Source organism: Athene cunicularia (assembly GCF_003259725.1).
Source record: "Athene cunicularia isolate RWA chromosome 6 unlocalized genomic scaffold, athCun1 chr6_part1, whole genome shotgun sequence".
Lineage (NCBI taxonomy): Eukaryota > Metazoa > Chordata > Aves > Strigiformes > Strigidae > Athene > Athene cunicularia.
The window spans coordinates 3463903-3482810 of record NW_020799105.1 but is presented as its reverse complement, the minus strand read 5'-3'; the positions used below and the strand labels follow the sequence as shown (position 1 = coordinate 3482810).

Here is an 18908-nt window from a genome sequence, read left to right as displayed (position 1 = left end):
GGATGGAAGGGAGCCTTATTGCTCCATCTTGCCTGGGACTGTCAAGAGATGCTGTTACTAGCACCCAGCTCTGCCTGCCATGCTCCAACCCTGTGGGACTGTTGCCCCATTGTTGAGCACACTGCCTGCACTGGGGTCACTCTTGCCTGCCTCCTGGCTTGCCTCAGCTCCTGGCCCTTGCTGTGCCCTGACAGGAGGCCAGTGCATAGAGGTTGCAGGAACATTTAAAAATCAATGGAAATAATATTCATCTCTTGTAACTGTTGACTGGACACATCCTTTCTGGGAAGCTCTCCAAGATGTCTATAATCACAACCTAAGTTGATTTCCAAGCCTTTAAGCATGGCCTTAGGACCAACCTTGGCAGTTTGGTGACGGCCTTGGATCAGCAGCTTTAATGCGAAATACAGTAAATATAATGGAGAAATGAACAGAGTTTTGTAATATATAAGCACATTAATAATTTTGTGGAAGAAGGTGAAAGAAAGGAAGAACATATGTTTGCATTTATAGGAGAAAACAATGGCAATGTTGTTACTTTACCTCTTCCATGTTGAAGTAGGAAAAAAGCTCTCGATGTAGTGAACACAGCACTCCCCAACCGTAAGATTATATTCATTTAAAACGCATGGTGAGAAAGGTGAAAAGTGCCAAAGTTTTAAGCCATTCAATTAACAAACAGATGATACGTTTAGAGGAAAGGAGCATGCCCCTCCCAGAGCACCCTAAGTCATGCCCTTCTGCTTTGTAATCAAGTTTTTCTCTCTGTTCAGCTGTGCTTATATATCTTATCTCACAGAAGATCTTCAAAGCCCACTTGCGCATAAAGTAAGCTTATACAGAGGGAAGGATAATGAAGTTAGTAGGTGCTGCTATGCAGGTTGCTAGCCTTGCATTGTCTTTAGCCTTAGTAGTGCCTACAATTGGAGACATTTCATTTTTGTATTCATCTTTAATACTGAACAGGCTCATCTACAGCAGCAGCCAACCCTTAAAAATGATGTAAACAGTAACTGGCAAAAATTCACTACTAACTTGCCAGTTCTCTTGAACTTAAGTCCAATAAACTAATTAAAATGTTTAAGACCAAATCATGTCCAAGCACTCCAATTCATCTCTGTTACAGAAATGAGCATGATGACATGAAGACACACCATCTAAGTAAGACAGCATACTTCTGGAGATGTTTCAATGACAGGACCTCACTGATATGATTAGATCAATTCCAAATGTTTCAGAGGAACTGGTTACTGTAACCTGCCCCAGACAAGGAGATGAAGAACTGGTGACTGCAAAGAAACACCTGATAAACAAGTCCTTACTAGAAACCCACTAACAGAACAAAACAGACACAGTTAAGAACCAGAAAAAGATTAAATATAATGAAAGAGAAAAGGAGTTATTTATTCCTCTACTTCTGCTACAACTGAATAGAGTTGAGATATCTCACAGGAAAATAAAGGCTTTTAGGAAAATAAGTTTTCTTGAAAAGTAAGTTGCAGGCATTTTGGGGCTCCTCTCTTTCTGTAATTGAACTGTGGGATATTACTGGCACAGGCATCTCATCGCAGGAAACACTATTAACCAATAAGTAAGTATTGCTATGAATGAACTAATCATGGGTTAGATAAGGAAGGCCCACAGTCCACTTTAGAATTAGTAACAATAACTTACAGTTTCCAATAACTCTGCATGTACAGTGAAATGGGTTATGCATGGCCTACCTGGCTATATATTGTATTGCATCATCCTCTTTCCATCTGTGTCTTTCTACATTTTTGCTGTCTTTCCCCATTTCTTAGCCTCTGTGTCAGTGAAATCAAAGGTGCATTGGAGATTTACTGTGGCTGTACCTGAAATCAAAGCATTCTTCTCCCTTTGCTGTTTTAGCCATAATGTCACATGTATCTCAACACTAGTAGAATATATGAAGCATTCCATTAATATTTTCACTCTCTCACTTAGAAATATTTATCAGTTTCTCATGTGAATATTACACCAATGTCTCTAGAATTATGCAACTATTCAAGCTGGACAGAATGATAATGTGGTCATCACGCTCATTCTACTCCATCAGACGTTTTTGTTTATTCTGTTTCTACTCTTGAGTTTGCAAATGTAGCGCTGGTTTCTATTACCACTCACAACAATGTATTCTAAGTACAAAACCTATCACATGTTTCAAGTTGTTTTTGCTTGTTTATTAGTCATTGCAAGTTCCACCTGCAAAATTACCAACAAAAAGTTTACAGGAGACAAGACTTTATTATTGGAATCACACTGGAAAAATGAGCTATGAAAACAGGGGCACAACAACTACATAGGTCCTACCTCTTTTCCAACCCTCCAAAATCCTTTTATCCAACCAGTGCCTGAGGACCCTTGTATACATGTATCCAGAAAATTCAGGGCTATGGTTGAGAGAAAGCAGAGAGCTGCAGTGTGAGTGGGGCTGGGAAGGGGCTGCCAAAAGAAAGTGAGAGCTGCATGGAGACCATCCATGGAAGAAAATTTTCATTTGGGCAACAGTACTGGACTTGCCTATCTCTTTCCAGGAAAATTAAGGTTAAAGTTCACCTTCCGATTGACAGACAGTTTAGAGCTGAAGCATGTGTAGAGCTCAAGGAGTCTGAAGTCCTCATTTTAGTATGTCCACCTTTCCTCACCACCTGAGTTTCTGTACACTAGAACCATTCATTAAGTACCACCTCCTGCAATTCACTTTTTATAAACCCAGTCTACCTACATCAGGAGCTTGCAGTTCCAGTCTCCCTTTTTTTGCTCTCCGATTTTGTGCACAGGTGAAGCCGTAACAGTCTGCTCATATAAAGCAATCTGAGATATCCATATAACTGAGAACACGTTCAGGCATGAAAAAGTATTTTGACCAGACTTGCCCAGCACAAACACAAAACCAAATCACCTCTGTTCTTTCCAAGCAAATCTAGGAACTTCAGCGGAGAGAAGACTTGACCACGTGCCTGACTCTTCTACTGCACTCACTATAGAAACTTTTAAAACAGGATTGACCTTTTTGCAAGTATTGCAGCACCTGAAATCCATAAATGTCATAGGAGCCTGAACATTTTGCATTAGGCACCTCAACAGGACTGGTGCTTTTTTGCTACATTAGAGTGCAGTAGTCAAACATATGTCCTAAATAAACTCCGCAAGAATTACCTTCCCTCATTATTCATCCAGACAGAATGAAGGAAAAAAAGTAGGACAACTTTCATTCAGCACATAATTTAGACCAACCCAATATTTCTATTTTTAATTACAATTATAATATTTCCTGTGGGTATAAGTCATGAATGTAGTTCCACTATGCTGGGAGCAACATAAATATAGTCATTCCCCAAAGGAACTTACAGCTGTTATGCATGGGTCAGAGATTCTGTAAAATATAAAATCTGAAACTTTAAAAGCTTTTTAGCCCACATCCTTCCCATTCCTTTTCAAAGGCAGAGTTAATGGATACATTGCCCCACATTTTGCCCACAAGGTATGGAAGTAGTAACTCCATTTAAGCAAAGTAATATTTAGCAATAAGCAATCACCCAGTCCTATCTCACTCTGGAACTGCATTAGAAATTCCTTTCTGATCCAAATTAATTCATTTGACACTTCATGCTGACAACTGCACAGCTGAAGACACATGGAATTGTTTCCTCTGCAAATCATTTTAAGGGGAGGAAGGAGGAGCGCAACTTCACACTGCAGCATACAAGTCTAGCCACCTCCTCCTCCTCTCTGATGAGACCACTCAAAAGGACTTAAGTAAGCTCTTCCCCATACCAAATCTGGAGATGACAGCCCATAAAAATGCAAAAGATTCTGCACTTACCTCTGATCACAGCCTGGTGAAGGAAAAATACTCATCAGCTGCTTCTCTCAGGAACACCGGTCTGTTTAAAAACAAGTAAAAAATAAACAAGACTTTAAACAGTGCTTCTCTCTCTTCCCTAGTGTTAGCCTCCACATCAGTGTTTGTAAACATTTACTTAGCAGGAGCACCTTCGTTCTCTAGAACCAAGGTAATGATTACAGTACCCTAACCATGGCATGAGGACAGAATGAGGCTGTGACAACAGCCCTGTTGGCATGACTAGCTGATGATGTAGGGTTACACTGCAGCAGGCTCAATTGTGCAAAAGTGAGAAAGAGTGGGGTGAGATGAGAAATGACAAGCACAGGGAAAAAAACCCAACCAACCAACAAACCAGGAACCTGGATTTAGAGGTAAACCATGAAGAAAAAACAAAGTTCACAGAACAAGCAAATGCAGTATGAGCTGAGAGAACTGGACATGCCAGCATAGTCCTAATGAGATTTCTCACATCTGTTCATTAATACAGTTGCCTTTGAAACAGCAAACAAAGCAAACTGTACGACTCTATCTTCTTTAGCCTTGGCCACAGCTAAATCTGTTCGGCAAAACTTCAGTGTTGTGACAGTCTGTGTAGTCTATTGCCAAAGCTTTTGAAAGTCAGTAAGTACCATTAGGTATACTGTGAAACAAAAAACAAACCACTTAAGGACAGTTACACCCTTCCTCCACCCCTCTACCTGGCTACTGATCACAGAGATGAAAGTACTTTGTGAAGCTAACTGAAGCTCAGGAAACTTCTGTGTGTGCACACACAGAGCTTGCCAGTGAGAGCGTCTCAGTGGAGTCACGAAAACCCCGAGGGAGGACACAAATTAGAGCAGGGTCGGGTCTAAAAGGCTAATTTTACTATACCTGTCAGGCAGCCTCTAAAGGCAGCTCTTCCACATCAGCTCAGATATACAAGTGCTCTCCTGTAGATTTCTAGCTCACACAGACCTTAGTTCAGCAAAAACTCTGACCTTTGAGTTTCCAATAATCTTTAATACCTCTACAGCCAATTAGTAAACAAATAAGAACCACACTTGCACTGTCTGTAAATATAACCAAGGGCAGCCAGCTCCCTGCCTTCCTTACAAATTTACAAGAACAAAATTTTCTCTTTTCCTTTTTGCTGGTTAGATAAAGATTAGTTTAGGAAAGAAAGCACCTACCCTTCCTCAGTACATAATGTTCCTCTTTTATTTTGATCCATAATTCTTATGTTTCTTCACTAAACAGTTTGAGAAGGCAGAACAAGAAGCCTGTACTGGGTCTGGCTGAACTGGAATTGGTTTTCCCCTACAGCAGCCCTCACGGTGCTGTGTTTTATGTCGGGAGCTGGCAGGGTGTTGATAGCACCCTGGTGTTGTGGCTACAACATAAGGAGCAGTGCTTACACAGCACCAAGGCTCTTTCTGACATTTCCCCCAGTGGGACGGGGTGGGCAAGATCTTGGGAGGGGACACAGCCAGGACAGCTGACCCAAACCGACCAAAGGGATATTCCATACCATATGACGTTTGCTCAGTATAAAGCTGGGAGAAAGGAGGAAGGGCGTGGGGTTCACCCTTGGTCCTCCGAGGCAACCACTACGCGTATTGGAGCCCTGCTCCTGAGAAGGCCCGACATTGCCTGTCCATGGGAAGTAGAGAATAAATCTGTTTGCTTTTGCTTCCGCGTGCGGACTTTTGCTTTGCCTTGCTTATATTAAAACTGCTTTTGTTTCACCCACAAGAGTTAGTTTATCTTCTTTCCCCTCTTTACCTTATTGAGAAAACAAGGGGAAAAGGGGGGGCGGGGAAAGTGATAGAGCGACTTGGTGGATACCTGGCATTTAGCCAGAGTCAAACCATCACAAAGCCCTACAAGTCTTGCCTCCACAGATCCCAACACACCAGGGTAAACATCAAAACAGCCAGATGCAACAGAAAAACAGCTAGACTACAAAAGGGGTGAATGTTTGATGTCACTGTAAAAGGAATAGACAACTAAAGAAAAATTTTTTACAGAATTGTGACAATCCAGTGAAACTCACTGAGAAAATCAAATTAGGAAGTTAATTATTAGTAGAATTTATACAATGGCAGTGGATAAGACTCTCATATGTCCACTACTCCCACGGTAGTCACTAAGACCCACACCAGCAGACACACCAACACCCAACTAATAGCATTTAATGTAAGTTTCCCACAGGGGTTGGCTGTCCCCCGATGTTTCACTGCAAAATAAATATTTTGCACTTTCTGATTCAAACTATTACCAAAGTGACTTGGACCAAGATGGAGTATCATGTTGTTCTAGTTGGTTTTACTCTCCAGAATACAGCACACTTGAAAAAAACCAAAAGGATCAACAGATCACAAGGAGAGACACTCAAAGAGGAAAATGAGTTACAAATAATCTCTCTTCAGCTTTTAAAAATGTAATTTACTCACATTTACAGAAGCTCAGAAACAGCTGTATTAATGAGGTAAAGAAACTCCTGCTTTTGCAGTCCCACAGTTTTTCACTAAGGCACGTCACAATCAATATAATTAGAAACACAGGGGAGGCAGAATTTAACACCAATTGAATGGGGTAACAAGGAATTTAAATCGACTGCAATAATTGATAAGTAGCCAGTGACAAAACACAAAGAACACAGTGATATTATCAAGCAGGTAGATTTCTCCATCAGGAGAAATATGACTGGAATTGGCTAAATCTGATTTCACTGCAAGATTTGTTTTAAAGAACCTTAAACTAAAGGAGTGGTTTAAAGCAACACTAAAGAGATGACACTGCTGTCCGTTTCCATAGAAAGCCAAGTGAGGTGACGAAAATCTTGCCTAATGATTTCCCATTTCCCTTCTCCATACAAACTATTCTGCCTATGTTGTCCATGAGATGCAAACAGATTTGTTTGTCTATAAAGCTCTCAGAACAAAGCGCACCTTACCATCATTATCAACAGCTGCTAAACACCACTTCCCAAATACTTAATAGAGAAGGCAACACCACATTTCATCTCTAGGCATTAAAGCATTTACTAATGGAAATAAACCTCTGCCTAGCACACAATTAAGGGATTTTGGAAGGCTGTCATTAACTCTAGGAGCATCATATCTTCTGTGTTTGCATTTAGTTTCAAATTTAGCAGCCATAACAGTAGAGTGGAAAAGCTCAGGAGCTCGTGTGCTGGCCATGCAGGCTCCTGCAGGAGCTCCCGTTAGTCAGGGTGCATGCTGTATGGAGACTCAGTAAGCAATGACATTTGTATTTCTGACAGTTTTATTTATTTACACACCAGCCACACTGGAAGTTTCACTTTACCTTTTACTCGGGGAATAAAGGTCAAACCTGAGTGTAACAGATGCTGTCTGGAATACCCAGGACACATACTAGAGCATGTGTGTGGTCCCCTTCACCATTATAAGATAAAACAGCTTTCAGAAAAATGAGAAGGGTGCTTAGTTTTTCTAACCATAAAAACTTTAATATTTTCACAAGTTAAAAGCAACAGGGTCTACTTAGTCTGAAGAACAGTATTCACAGGGGAACCCAACCAAGTAGAACTATTTTCCCATTAAGATCTTAGTCTGGGCAAATAATCCAAGTCACACTAGACAGACAACAGTTCTACTCTATATGTCTCTGTAATAATTACACCAAAGAAACATGACAGTCCTTAGTTTAGAAATGATAGTAACTTTAAAAGCCAAAATCAGAAGCACAGTGAAAATATATAATGATGAAGCGTACACTGGGTAAACACAGAAGGTAGCTTGATACAGACAAAATATGGAAAGATTTACAGGCACATGAACAGAGAGTAGAAAGCCCTGCTTAGTAAATGGTGGAGATTTTTAGTTAATTTCTGTAACAGAATAATATAGAAAATATAAACTACAGGGACCTGAGGCTTGCATGTTCCTGGATAACAAATATTTTGTATCACTGAAAGAGCTGTGTAGCTTTACAGTTCAAAGATGCACAAAGACGACACAGAGTAAAGACAGGGGTGACTTTCAGTGGCTACAGGGAGCAAGGATGAACAGACTGCAGGAAAAAAGGGGAAAATGTACGTAGAGAAGGGGAAGAGAAAAGGCACAGAGCTATGTGGGAAAGAGTGAAACTGAGGAACAATTATCAGAAAGTCACCATCAGAAACTGCAAATGCTCAAGAAAGAAGCACTATGGAGAAAATGGCATTGCCTGTCAGGTTCTCCTAGGAAGTGAAAGAACTGGAGACTAGGCAGCAAGGATATACTTGACACAGTTAATCAAGGACGTTTGCCATCAAAACAGATTAACACATAGCTCCTTTATGGCTCATTCATGAGCATCCAGCAGAACTGGTTTGAGAAGGGAAATGGTTTCCGAGACCCTGTGAAGCTTTTAAGTGAATTCATATTTCTGATAAGAGAAAGCAGTCTTATTTTCAAAGTACTATGAGTGATCTCTTAAATTCCTCCCCTCTCTCTTGTATGATGGGTTACCTTCACTGTAAATCACCAGAGCAGCTTTCACAAGAGAAGAAAAAGGCAGAGGCATCTGAGGAAGGAGAAGCATCACTTCGATAATGTAAAAGCCAAGGGCTTAGCATGGTTCATCATTCAATCAATGCCCTACTTCAGATCTTGCACGTCCTTATGTGGTATCACCTTGCCTGCACAAACGAAAGGATTCCTCCCTATAAGCCTATTCACTGCATGGAGGGCATGTGGTACATACCCCATCTGCCATCAGCATGACTGTGCTCGCTTGCAACCATGCTGCTCTGAAACACCCATGACCCTGACTGCTCCAGCAGTCCGATTTTGCAGAAAGGCCAATGCAAGCATTGAAGTGTCAAAACCGTTAATGCTATCTGTCTTTGACTCTGTCCTTTTCTCTCCTGCTATCAGCTCCCAACAAGCAAAAAAGCAAACCAATTGCAGTGAAGGCCAATGGTGAAAAAGATATCAGTAACAACCTTCTACCCAATGTTGCAGCCTCGCAGCTAAAATCACGCTGTCTTTGTGAAGACAGAACAAATTTGTAATAAAAAAAAAAAAAAAAAAGGAAATGACTACAACTGAAATATTAGGAAGAGATTTCTCTTTTGCTTTCTGCTTTCATCACGTGAGTAGGAAGGAAACAGCTTTCTCAGCTGATGAGCTTCCATTGCTGCAATTCTCTCACTCCCCTGCCCCTTTGTTTATGACTGTTCCTCAATGAGCAAAGAATGATCTTGAAAAAGGAAAAAAGATCAGTTATGTATTAGACAGATATATCTTAAAACTGTCAGCTTCCATTCTGTCAGAGTCACTGCCTCCTGATAGCAATGCTGTAATTAAGTTGATAGCATCAGGCATTCTCTGAATTACTGGGTTAAAGTAGCAGAGCACTGTATTTAAACCTTTCACCGCACTCATATCGTTTAAAACAATTCTGCTCATGTCTTGCCTAAGCTATGCCTCCTCAAAGTATTCAAAATTCAGAGCACCCAAAAGAATTAAAGACACCTAGTCTGGTACTAGTCTTTTGCTGGTGCTAGTAAACCAAGGCATTGCTTTGTCTGTCAGCCATATCTCCCCTATACCAGTCATAAAGCAATCATTATCTTAAGAAAAATAGCATTTGAAAAAAATAGCAAACAAATAACTAGATTAATGAAAGGAAATCATGTGTTAGGCTTCCAGACACACAGCCTGAAAACACCTAGGAGCCCAAGATCCACAGGAATAAAGTTAATGTCAACATAAAACTATGTAACAGCTTTGTGCCTAAATGGTGACCCCCAATTTATGGTGAAGTCAACAGCTACCATGGAGAATTCAAACAAAGTGGGTCATTTATTTATTTCATTTTATTCCTCCATTAAATAAAGCAAATTAAGTCAGAAGCCTGCTGACTTTAAGTCCATGTAATTCCTTCTCTACGTTTTTCATTCATCATTGTCAATATTTGATCTGGAGGACAGTGTTGCCTCTTCAGGCTCCTTATGCTTGCTTTTATCCCTGTCTTTTATCATAAAGCAAAGTGCACTCTACATTGCCAAGGAGATTCCTCCAATATCTATGATGATGTGAGGGGCAAAACAATGCATAAACAGCTTCTCACTTAACCTCACAAATGCACCTACAATATTATGAATCTTCAATTCCAAGTTATGATTCATCCCCACCAAGGAACTAATTAAAATTAATACTAACGTTCATTTTCTATAAAGAAGAAAATTCATAAAGCCAATAATCTATACTCAAATAAAAGGTATAAAACACATCTGATATGACTGTAAAGACACACTGCAATAAAGAAAATGGAGTTTTGACTATAATTCAGTTCTAATGTGCTGTTTAAAGAGCTTTCCTTGCATGCACTTTGAGGTTTATAGTAGTAACTTCAAAGACGTCTAATAAGTGGCCACAGCACAGCTGGCTGTACAGAAAAAAATACATAATGAGAAGAGATACTCTATCCAATAAACCAAATAAAAATTACAGATATAGTTGTTCCTACTGGATGCAAATGCTCAAAGCTGAATGAAATCCAAATCTGGAAGAATAAATATGGTATTTTGAAGCCAAATTGTGAAAGGGTAAGATTTGTTAGCAGATTGGCTGTATCCACACCAGTTTAATTAGGTGCATTTTGCCTTTTTCAGTAGGTGAGAGGAAGGAAATTTGCATATATGGAAACAGAAAACAGGTAAAAATAATTTATGTTTTCAGGGTGATGAAAGGAAAGAAAAAATCCAAACTTCTTACTCAATTACCTTTTACATGCTTAGCCAATGTTCAGCCCCAAATTCAGCTTAGTCAATGCTCAGAAACAGACAGGTATCTTCAGTATCTTACCCACACTTTGAGGTATGATAGCTTGCTTTCTCTTTTCCACAGTTTTCTTAAGCTCTGCTCCTCACTGCTGCTGCCTTCCAAATGCCTCTATACCCAGCTACTGATGGTGAAGGCTGCAGGTGCAGTCAGCTAGTGAGGAACACACAAATGTTGAACAGACTGTTCCTCCTCCCTGGGGGCTCCCAATTGCCACCAAGGGTGGCTGTATAAATGCGCAAATTGTCACCAAACCTTCCCACAAATGGAAACCGATACCTGATCCATCCACATAAGTTTCCACTACCATATGAGCTTGTCTGGAAGAATATTTAAATGCACTGTTTTGCCTCTATCTACCATCCCTCTTTATATTTTCTGGGATGCAGAGGTGAAACAACCTGCTAAACTAATCAATTTTAAAATAATATAAATGATGTAGCTGCTTAATCCTTTTGTTCATTACGCTGAGGAAAAAAAATAATCTTAGCATGAACCAGTAATTCTCTTTCTCTTGATTTTCCATGAGACAACAGTACAGATTGTGGCTACTGAGATAGTAGTACCAAAACAATGTGAGGAGAGGAGTATCAATTCTTTTAGTGCTACAGGTGCAAGGACTTTGCCACATCCTTTCATTGGGTCTTTTGAAGTCAACAATGTGACTGTGGTTTGAATTGCCAGGCAGAATGGCATCTGAAAAAAGGTACACATGATCAACAAACCTTCGTTCAAGGAACACTGTAAATGCTTTAAGATTAGTAGTCAAAAAAAGCCTGCAGATTCTCTAGACACTGGGTTATGATCAGGGAAGTTTTGGCACTTACAGATTGACTCATGGAAACACAACTAAAGCAGCTCTGTGTGGCATTTTTTGAGTCACTGACCCAGAAAGGCACTAAAGCAAAGCTGTACATAACATTCCCAATGCAGACACTCAACTCTGTGCTCTGCTGCTAGAAGGAAAACACTGCCTGGAGCTCCACAATTTCATAGTTCACAAAAAGCTAAGGGAGCTTTTGTGCTTGCAATGAAATGAAAATTTATACTTCCCTTCTTAATTTCTTTTCACTCCTCAAGTTAAAAGCTCTTTGCTGCCTGCCTTCTCTCTTCCTCGGTCTTTACTCCACCCTTTCACAGTGATTCTGAGTCAATCAGTGATTAAATTCCCTGTATTTTTATGCAAACATCTGACTTCCCTAGGTTCAATGGAACATCAGTGAAGGCCTCCCTCCCACTCCTCTCTCATCCCAAGAGACTGAGGCATACACAACTTGGCCTGATCATCATTTCGGAATAAGGCCACACGTGTTTTTAAGAGAGGCATCCAGCCAGCTGGAGGTTTCTTTATGGCTTCACTAAGTGCAAAGCCTTTTAGACTCATAGACTGAGCCAAAACCCCGACCTACCATGCCCTTGGGGGACCAAGAATATTCTTCCACTACTTGAGAGAGAAAATACATTAACTGTCAGTTTAGAAAGCATGCAACATGGCAACTGAATATTATCACTGTAGGATACTATCAAACAGAGTTTCAGTAGATGAAACACAGCAGGATCTGGTGTGCAGGACAATTTTTTTTTTAAGACCTTCAATCAACTCTGCTCCATTTTAAGCCAGGTAGAAAAAAAATTATGCAAAAACAGAAGCTTCAGTTTGAGTTTTAGACCACATTTACATGTCAGCATGAGAATTTGATCTAACACTTGTCACAACCATCAGAAGTATTTCCACTGAACTCAACAAGCACAGGGTCAGGATTTAAATTTATGTTGTACCAGTATTTGTATATACATTTATGTATGTAAACACCATGGTATACAGGTGGTTTTTTTTGGGTTTTTTTGGCATGGAACTCTCTAAGTATTACATATGCATCACAGCAAAGGGCTGGGGTTTTTTTACTAATATTTTAAAACTTCTTTCTCCTTTGGGACCCAACCATAACTTGTTTTTATCTCTGTAATAACAAAGATTTTCATCCCACTAATCTGCTCCTTTCCTCAATATAAAAAGAGAATTTGCAAAGAGGATGATTAACCAAAACCGCTTCAGTTAAGGCTCACTCTGCTTAGGTGTTTTGACACTCCTAAGCTATGTTTTTCTACTCATTTTCTGAAAAAATGCATGTTCCTTTTGTTTCAACAGATTTACAAAAGACAAAGAGACAATGCCCCATCTGAGTTACATCATAAATCAACAAAAACATCAGGGGAAACCAACTTTTTTATCCTAGCAGTGCAAACAGAAATTACCCTTGTCCAGCCTTATTTACCAGACCATCTTGCTGGTGGTGAACTGCATAACCCTCACATCGTGTCCTGAACATGTCCATGCTCTTGTGGACCTAGGCAGTTGTAGATTATAGGCCTTTTCATGGGAAACACTTTTCTTATTTCTTCCCTTCATCTTAACGACCGGTCCAACCTGAACAGCATAAAACTATTCAAAAGGGAAATAATTTCCAAAATACCAACAACACTCAAACCACTTTGTACTTCACCATTTTCTCCAGGCAAAGGCTCTGCCATCTCACCCTCATCCAGACTCAAGTCTGACTAAACTGGCAAAAGTAAAACAGAGCTGTTTAAATACAATAGCATTTAAGTCTTGTGTCAACAGAATAATAGCAAAGCTCTCTCTAAAACAGGCTAAGCATAACTTGTCTGATTTACAGGACAGCAAAACTGAGGAACAGAGCACACACTTGGACACTTACCATGTCGGCACCAGAATCAAGAATGTGAGGTTGCAGGAACAAAGTTCACAGGCTCCTAACCACTGGCTTTTTGTTGCTGGAGCACTATTTTCTGCCCGCCCAGAGCACCCCTCTGATGTTTTACCTCACATGGAGCACAGGCCAGACTGTGTGCTCTCTGAGGTTGCTGGCATAGCCAAGGCTGGGACTGTGGCACTCTCAAAGTTGTGTCTTCCAGGTGTTAATACTTTGTCATCACAAACAACATCAAACACCCAACATTCAATATAGGGCACCTTCAAGCGTTTACTAAAGAGAAAAGGCAGTCATTTGATGCAAAACCTATTTCCCACTAAAAAGCATTGTTCTTTCCTTTTTTCCTAGTACCCTGTCAATTCCAGCTCACCCTGTGTTGTATATTTGCCCTACCAAAGGATATCCCACATTGCATCACAAAATTAATGAAAACACTTTTTCACCAACAAGACGACCGATACCTTTTTACCAAGAAAAGCAAGAACGGTTCTTTTAACAAAATCAGATTTTACAGGTTATCAGAGCTATCTCTTTACCATTTCAGTGGCGGCTGGATAACAGTTTTCTGTCCCTTTTGCTGCCTTTCTTGTCTATCTCAGCTGGACTCAAGCTAATAAGCTTCTCATTAATGAAACAACTATGCCAAGGTACTGGCAGATGGTCCTGTGTTCCAAGCACATCTTCCCATTCCCTTCCTCCCAGAAGTCCTAATCTATACACAGTGTAATCATCACAAAAACATATGCTCCCTGACAGAAAGCTTCCCTTCTATTATCTCTCTACTCTAGGGGATTGCCCCCAAAACCTCAGCAACACAAAGCAACTCCCTTCCTACTTAAGTCTCAGTTTCCTAATATGCCTGAAAACACATTCACCAGGTCCTGGCCAAAGTGCCTGTACAGGGTTTAAAATCCATGCTCATCTCTCCATAGTACTGTCCATGTCCTAATCCATTACTAGGCAAAATGCACACACACATATATATGCAGATTTAAAAAAAGGTAATATATAACTCATACTTCTTACATGTAATACTTTGCCACAGTTTTATTTACGGGTCCCTGTAAGAGTACACAAGCCCTTCTCTTAGATGAAAAACCATACAGTATAATTTAATACATTGGTTACCAGTAAATCTCTTGTGCAACACTTCCATTTAAATGCTAAGTCAGCCACTAATTGGGTATCTCATATATCTTAAAATAATCTGTTTGCTTCATCTGCTGGCTCCCTCTCCCCCATCAATTTAATCAGATTATTGTGACTGATGGATTCATTAATATGGTCATCCTATCCTGAGAGCACAGCAACTTCTACAGAGAAAGTTTCAGGAAGGAAGAGCAAGTATCTCCTTATAACAGATAGTTATGAGCAGAGGAATAAATGAATGCTATCAGTTTCCCAGCTGTGGGAAGGGCTGCATGAGGTTATTTCTACACACTTATGATAACTTTGGCTGGCTTTGCTGGAGCTCCTCAGAGAAGGCTGGGGGTATGATGGGCACAGACAGGCCACCATGATGTGAAGGGTTGTTTTAGCTCTCCAAATTGACTCTGAACCTTCTAAAAAATAATTTCTTTCTAGTGGAAGAGAAAATTTTATTGTCAGTTCTCTGCATTTTATCCCAACAGTACTGAACAGCTTTTTTTCCTCTGTAGATAGGGAAAAACACCAACAGAAAATAGAAAAGCTTTCCTTTAATCTTTCCCACCTCCATTAAAACTTCAAGTTGAAAGTCTTCAAAGACCTCTTCTCATACTGCGTCCTTAAATCTCTCCAGATTGTTGTAGGGAATAATTTAAGTTTAGTAACTCCAAAACTATCTACCTTACAAAAGATGAAAAAATTAAAATGCACATTTATTTGTACACTGAACCAAAAAATGATAGGTCAAATACGGGCAATGGTGGGCAAGAAGAGAGTGAGAAATATTATTCAGCCATCAGTAAAAATAACATAATTGTGTTTCTGTAGCTTTTGTCATCCAAAAATAAAGAAGCCAAAGGACTTTGATAGTGCACCTTCCCAATCCTCCCAAACAGTAAAGAAAAATAGAAGAAACTTCGCACTTACCGGAAAAAACAGTAACTACAGAAAAGCATGTAAAATTACTGCTCCAGTACGCAGGAGCTGTGACTGCCTAAGGAGGATGATATAAATGACCTCCACCTGTGCTTACTAGTTGGCTGAAACTGTATTCACAAGTGAGACAAACTCTGCCTTCAGCTGCAACGTTTTATCTTTCTAAAAACATCATAAACCAGATGAAAAACATATTACTTAAAAATATGGTAAGACACCAAATTCCTAGGGAGAAAACCTAGTCTCTACCTTTTGCTGTCTGCCAGAGCAACATCTGAGTGCCACTGAGCATTTCAGGATCAAAAAAGGTCTCGGTGAGCATCTGTGAAGTGGAGGATTTGGATAAGAATTACTTTGGGAGGATGGCCAGCCTGGTAAACAGCAGCAAGCAAACAGGAAAGGCTACTTGTTGGAGGCAGAAATGCATAATAGGCTTCCAGAAACTAAACACACCATACATAATTAAAGCCATTTATTACAGTTAGGTGGCTTTGCACATTTGGAAATGCATTTCCCCCTTTTTAGTCTCGGAGTTATGTCCTTATTCATGCAAACTGAAAGGAAATATGTAAACAGTTTTGAAAATGCAAGAAAAAAGTGTGAGAATGGAATATTTGATATGGCATTATCTTGCAAATGCCTCCAGATTCCTCTCTGGTCACTGTGTGGGCAGCACATTCCCAGGACAGAGCATGGGGTGAGTGGGAGAGAGGGGACTGTAAAACTATTCATGAACTGCATTTAGTCTTTTCCAGCTGAGGTTCACTGGTGACCTACTGGAGCACTGGGGAGGAGGGAGGGCTGGCCATGGCAGGAAGTACACACACAGGAGTCCCCAATGCCCAACATGCTGGAAGAGGCCATGCCAAGGGAGTAAGGCCCTCTCACCGACTCGCTGCCCACAGAGGGCCTTTTAATCGCTCTGCTCAGGCTGCACAGCCACTTTGAGATCTCCCATTTGGATGTACCATATGCGGTCATTCAAGAGGAAAGTTAATCCATCACAATGAAGTTCTCACAAACCAGGCAGGCCTTATCCCAGCCCCTGCATAAATAAAAATACAGGTTACATCGCCCTGATTGCCTAGACTTTCCCTGACCCCACCAAAGCTCAGAGACATAGGCAACAGCTCCCCGAGACAGATGAATTGAATAGGATGGCTGAGAACCCACGCTCACTGCTATGATGACAAACAAGGCCTAAGGGCACACAATGCTGGCAAAATAAAGTCTCCACATGTTGCATCATACACCTAGCTGCTGTAAACATGGGAACCATCCTACGTCTCCCTACTCTACAGCAAGCATCAGGAAATTCCCCATCACACAGCACTTAAATTTTGACAGCTGAAGATGCTGGTAGAAATAGAAATGCAGAATTCCGGTTTACTAGGGAAGGACTCTGCCCAGGATTTTCCTCTTGACCATTCTCTGCCAGCAGATCCTCCTTTCCCACATTCACCAGCACCCATTGTAGCACAGGGCAGCTCTATAACCAAGGCAAAACAAGAAAGCAAGGCCTGTCTGGAGCTCTGAAGACAAGGATAAGATTTTGAAGCTGTCATATGGAAATAATATGCAATTGCTGACAAGTGGATGGTAGGCACCGAATACATGACAGACTGGTGTAGGCTGGCTATGGACAGAACAGCACAGAATAGTGCCCACAAGGTAGGGGGTAAAGGAAAAGGGTGTGGGTAAACAGCTAGAGAATCTGGATAACTGGTTTATCTGCACAGCCCATCATTACTCCAGGTATCCCTCACAGCAGAGGGATATGGAAATGACTGCGCTGTGATACAGTCCTGTCCCCTTTCAAAACGTTCTCTCTGTGAGAGGCATCAAGATTCGTTCATACACAGCAGCCTGTAGAAGTTATAAAAGAGAGTCTTTGGGGTCTTCTGAGTTCAGGGTTAATTTCTGTCCCAGTAACATCTGGGACTCAAGAGGATGATATAGGATGAAGGATGGTATAAAAGAGAGAGAAAATTACTCGGCCATGTAAGAAGAGAACGACCTAACAGGCAAAACTGAAACACAGTAGAATGACAGAAGTCACTAGGCTGTAATCACAGTGAGCTAGAAACCAGAATACATCACATTAATGAAGTAGGAAAAGATCTGTCATATGCAGAGGATTACATAGAGCCTAATAAAAACATTCTCTATTAAGAGAAAAACATAATCCAATTCCTACGTAAACAACTTTCATATTATACAAATCATGGTACAAAATGCAGAACACACATTCAGGAAAAATAGCACGTAACACTGACGTAAAGCAAGCTGTCAGTAAAATCTGATAAAATCATAACACTGCTGAACAGAAAATATATCTATTTGAACTAATCAAACATAACAGTAGGAGAAGATTTTAAAGATTTGAAGTAGCAAATGCTGCACTCTAAAGAAGCAGAAATGGTGGTGCAGTGCGGTTTTGATTAATAAACCTGACTTTTGTAGCTTGCAAATGAATTGAACTGAAGGATTTGGGTTTTGTGCTGTATTCACGAAGCATCCAAAACAGCTGGCACCTAACTTGTGATGAGGACTCCTTGCACTTTGGCAATACAACCAAATTGCAATCCAGACAATAATTTCATATATCTGTATTCTCATCAGAAGAATAAAGAAACATGCTGATACATCATACCTAAGTGAAGTACTAAACAGTGAAAACTATAACCACTCATACTTTTTCTGAACAGGGTTATAAATAAATTAGCAACTCAAAAAAAGGGGAAAAAAATAGACACCTTCACGAAGGCACACTGTGTGCTCAGTAAGTAGTGACAGTAAAAAATAGAGTAAAAATGGAAATTGAGTTATATTAAGATGGATAAGAAATTAAAAGGTGAGTAGTACAAGAATGAACATGTGCTTTCCACTGAAACACTGTTCAGTTCTCACCACTTTATCCTAAAACAGAAAAACACTGAAATAATTGATTGAAATTGCTAACTGGAAAAAAATATATATATAAAGAAAAACATTTAAGTCTGTTGGTTTTCTTCTCTCTTTTTTTTTTTTTTTCTCCCCGATTTTACAGAAGGTTTAAGAGGTACATGAAAAAATCCAAAACACTCAAGAGGAGAGACTTGACAGATTAAGAACTATTAATTTGATTTCTTAATAAAAGAACAAGGGAATACAGAATAAAACTCAGGAGCAAAAAACTGGGTAGTTTGAGATTATATAGTTTTACATGATACACAATTATCCAGTAGTGCTTACTATATGGCATTAACTGATATTAAGAAAATTATGATACAGTAATATTTATTATAAGCATATTTGAATTAATAGCAACAAACATCAATCACAAAGCACAGAAACACTCATGTTTCAAGACAAAACATAACTATAAATAGCTAGGAAAAGTGTAATATAATAATCTTGCACGGAATTTTTTTCTTAAACAGA

General features: G+C 39.9%; 1 protein-coding gene across 1 annotated transcript in view; it reads right to left on the bottom strand.

The window, feature by feature from the left end:
- NDST2 (N-deacetylase and N-sulfotransferase 2) overlaps positions 1-18908 on the bottom strand; it is an 82609-nt gene that overhangs the window by 48090 nt on the left and 15611 nt on the right. The window contains exon 2 of the mRNA XM_026851245.1: positions 3848-3908. The gene's annotated coding sequence lies outside the window, so the exon portion shown is untranslated. The remainder of the gene's footprint in view (positions 1-3847; positions 3909-18908) is intronic.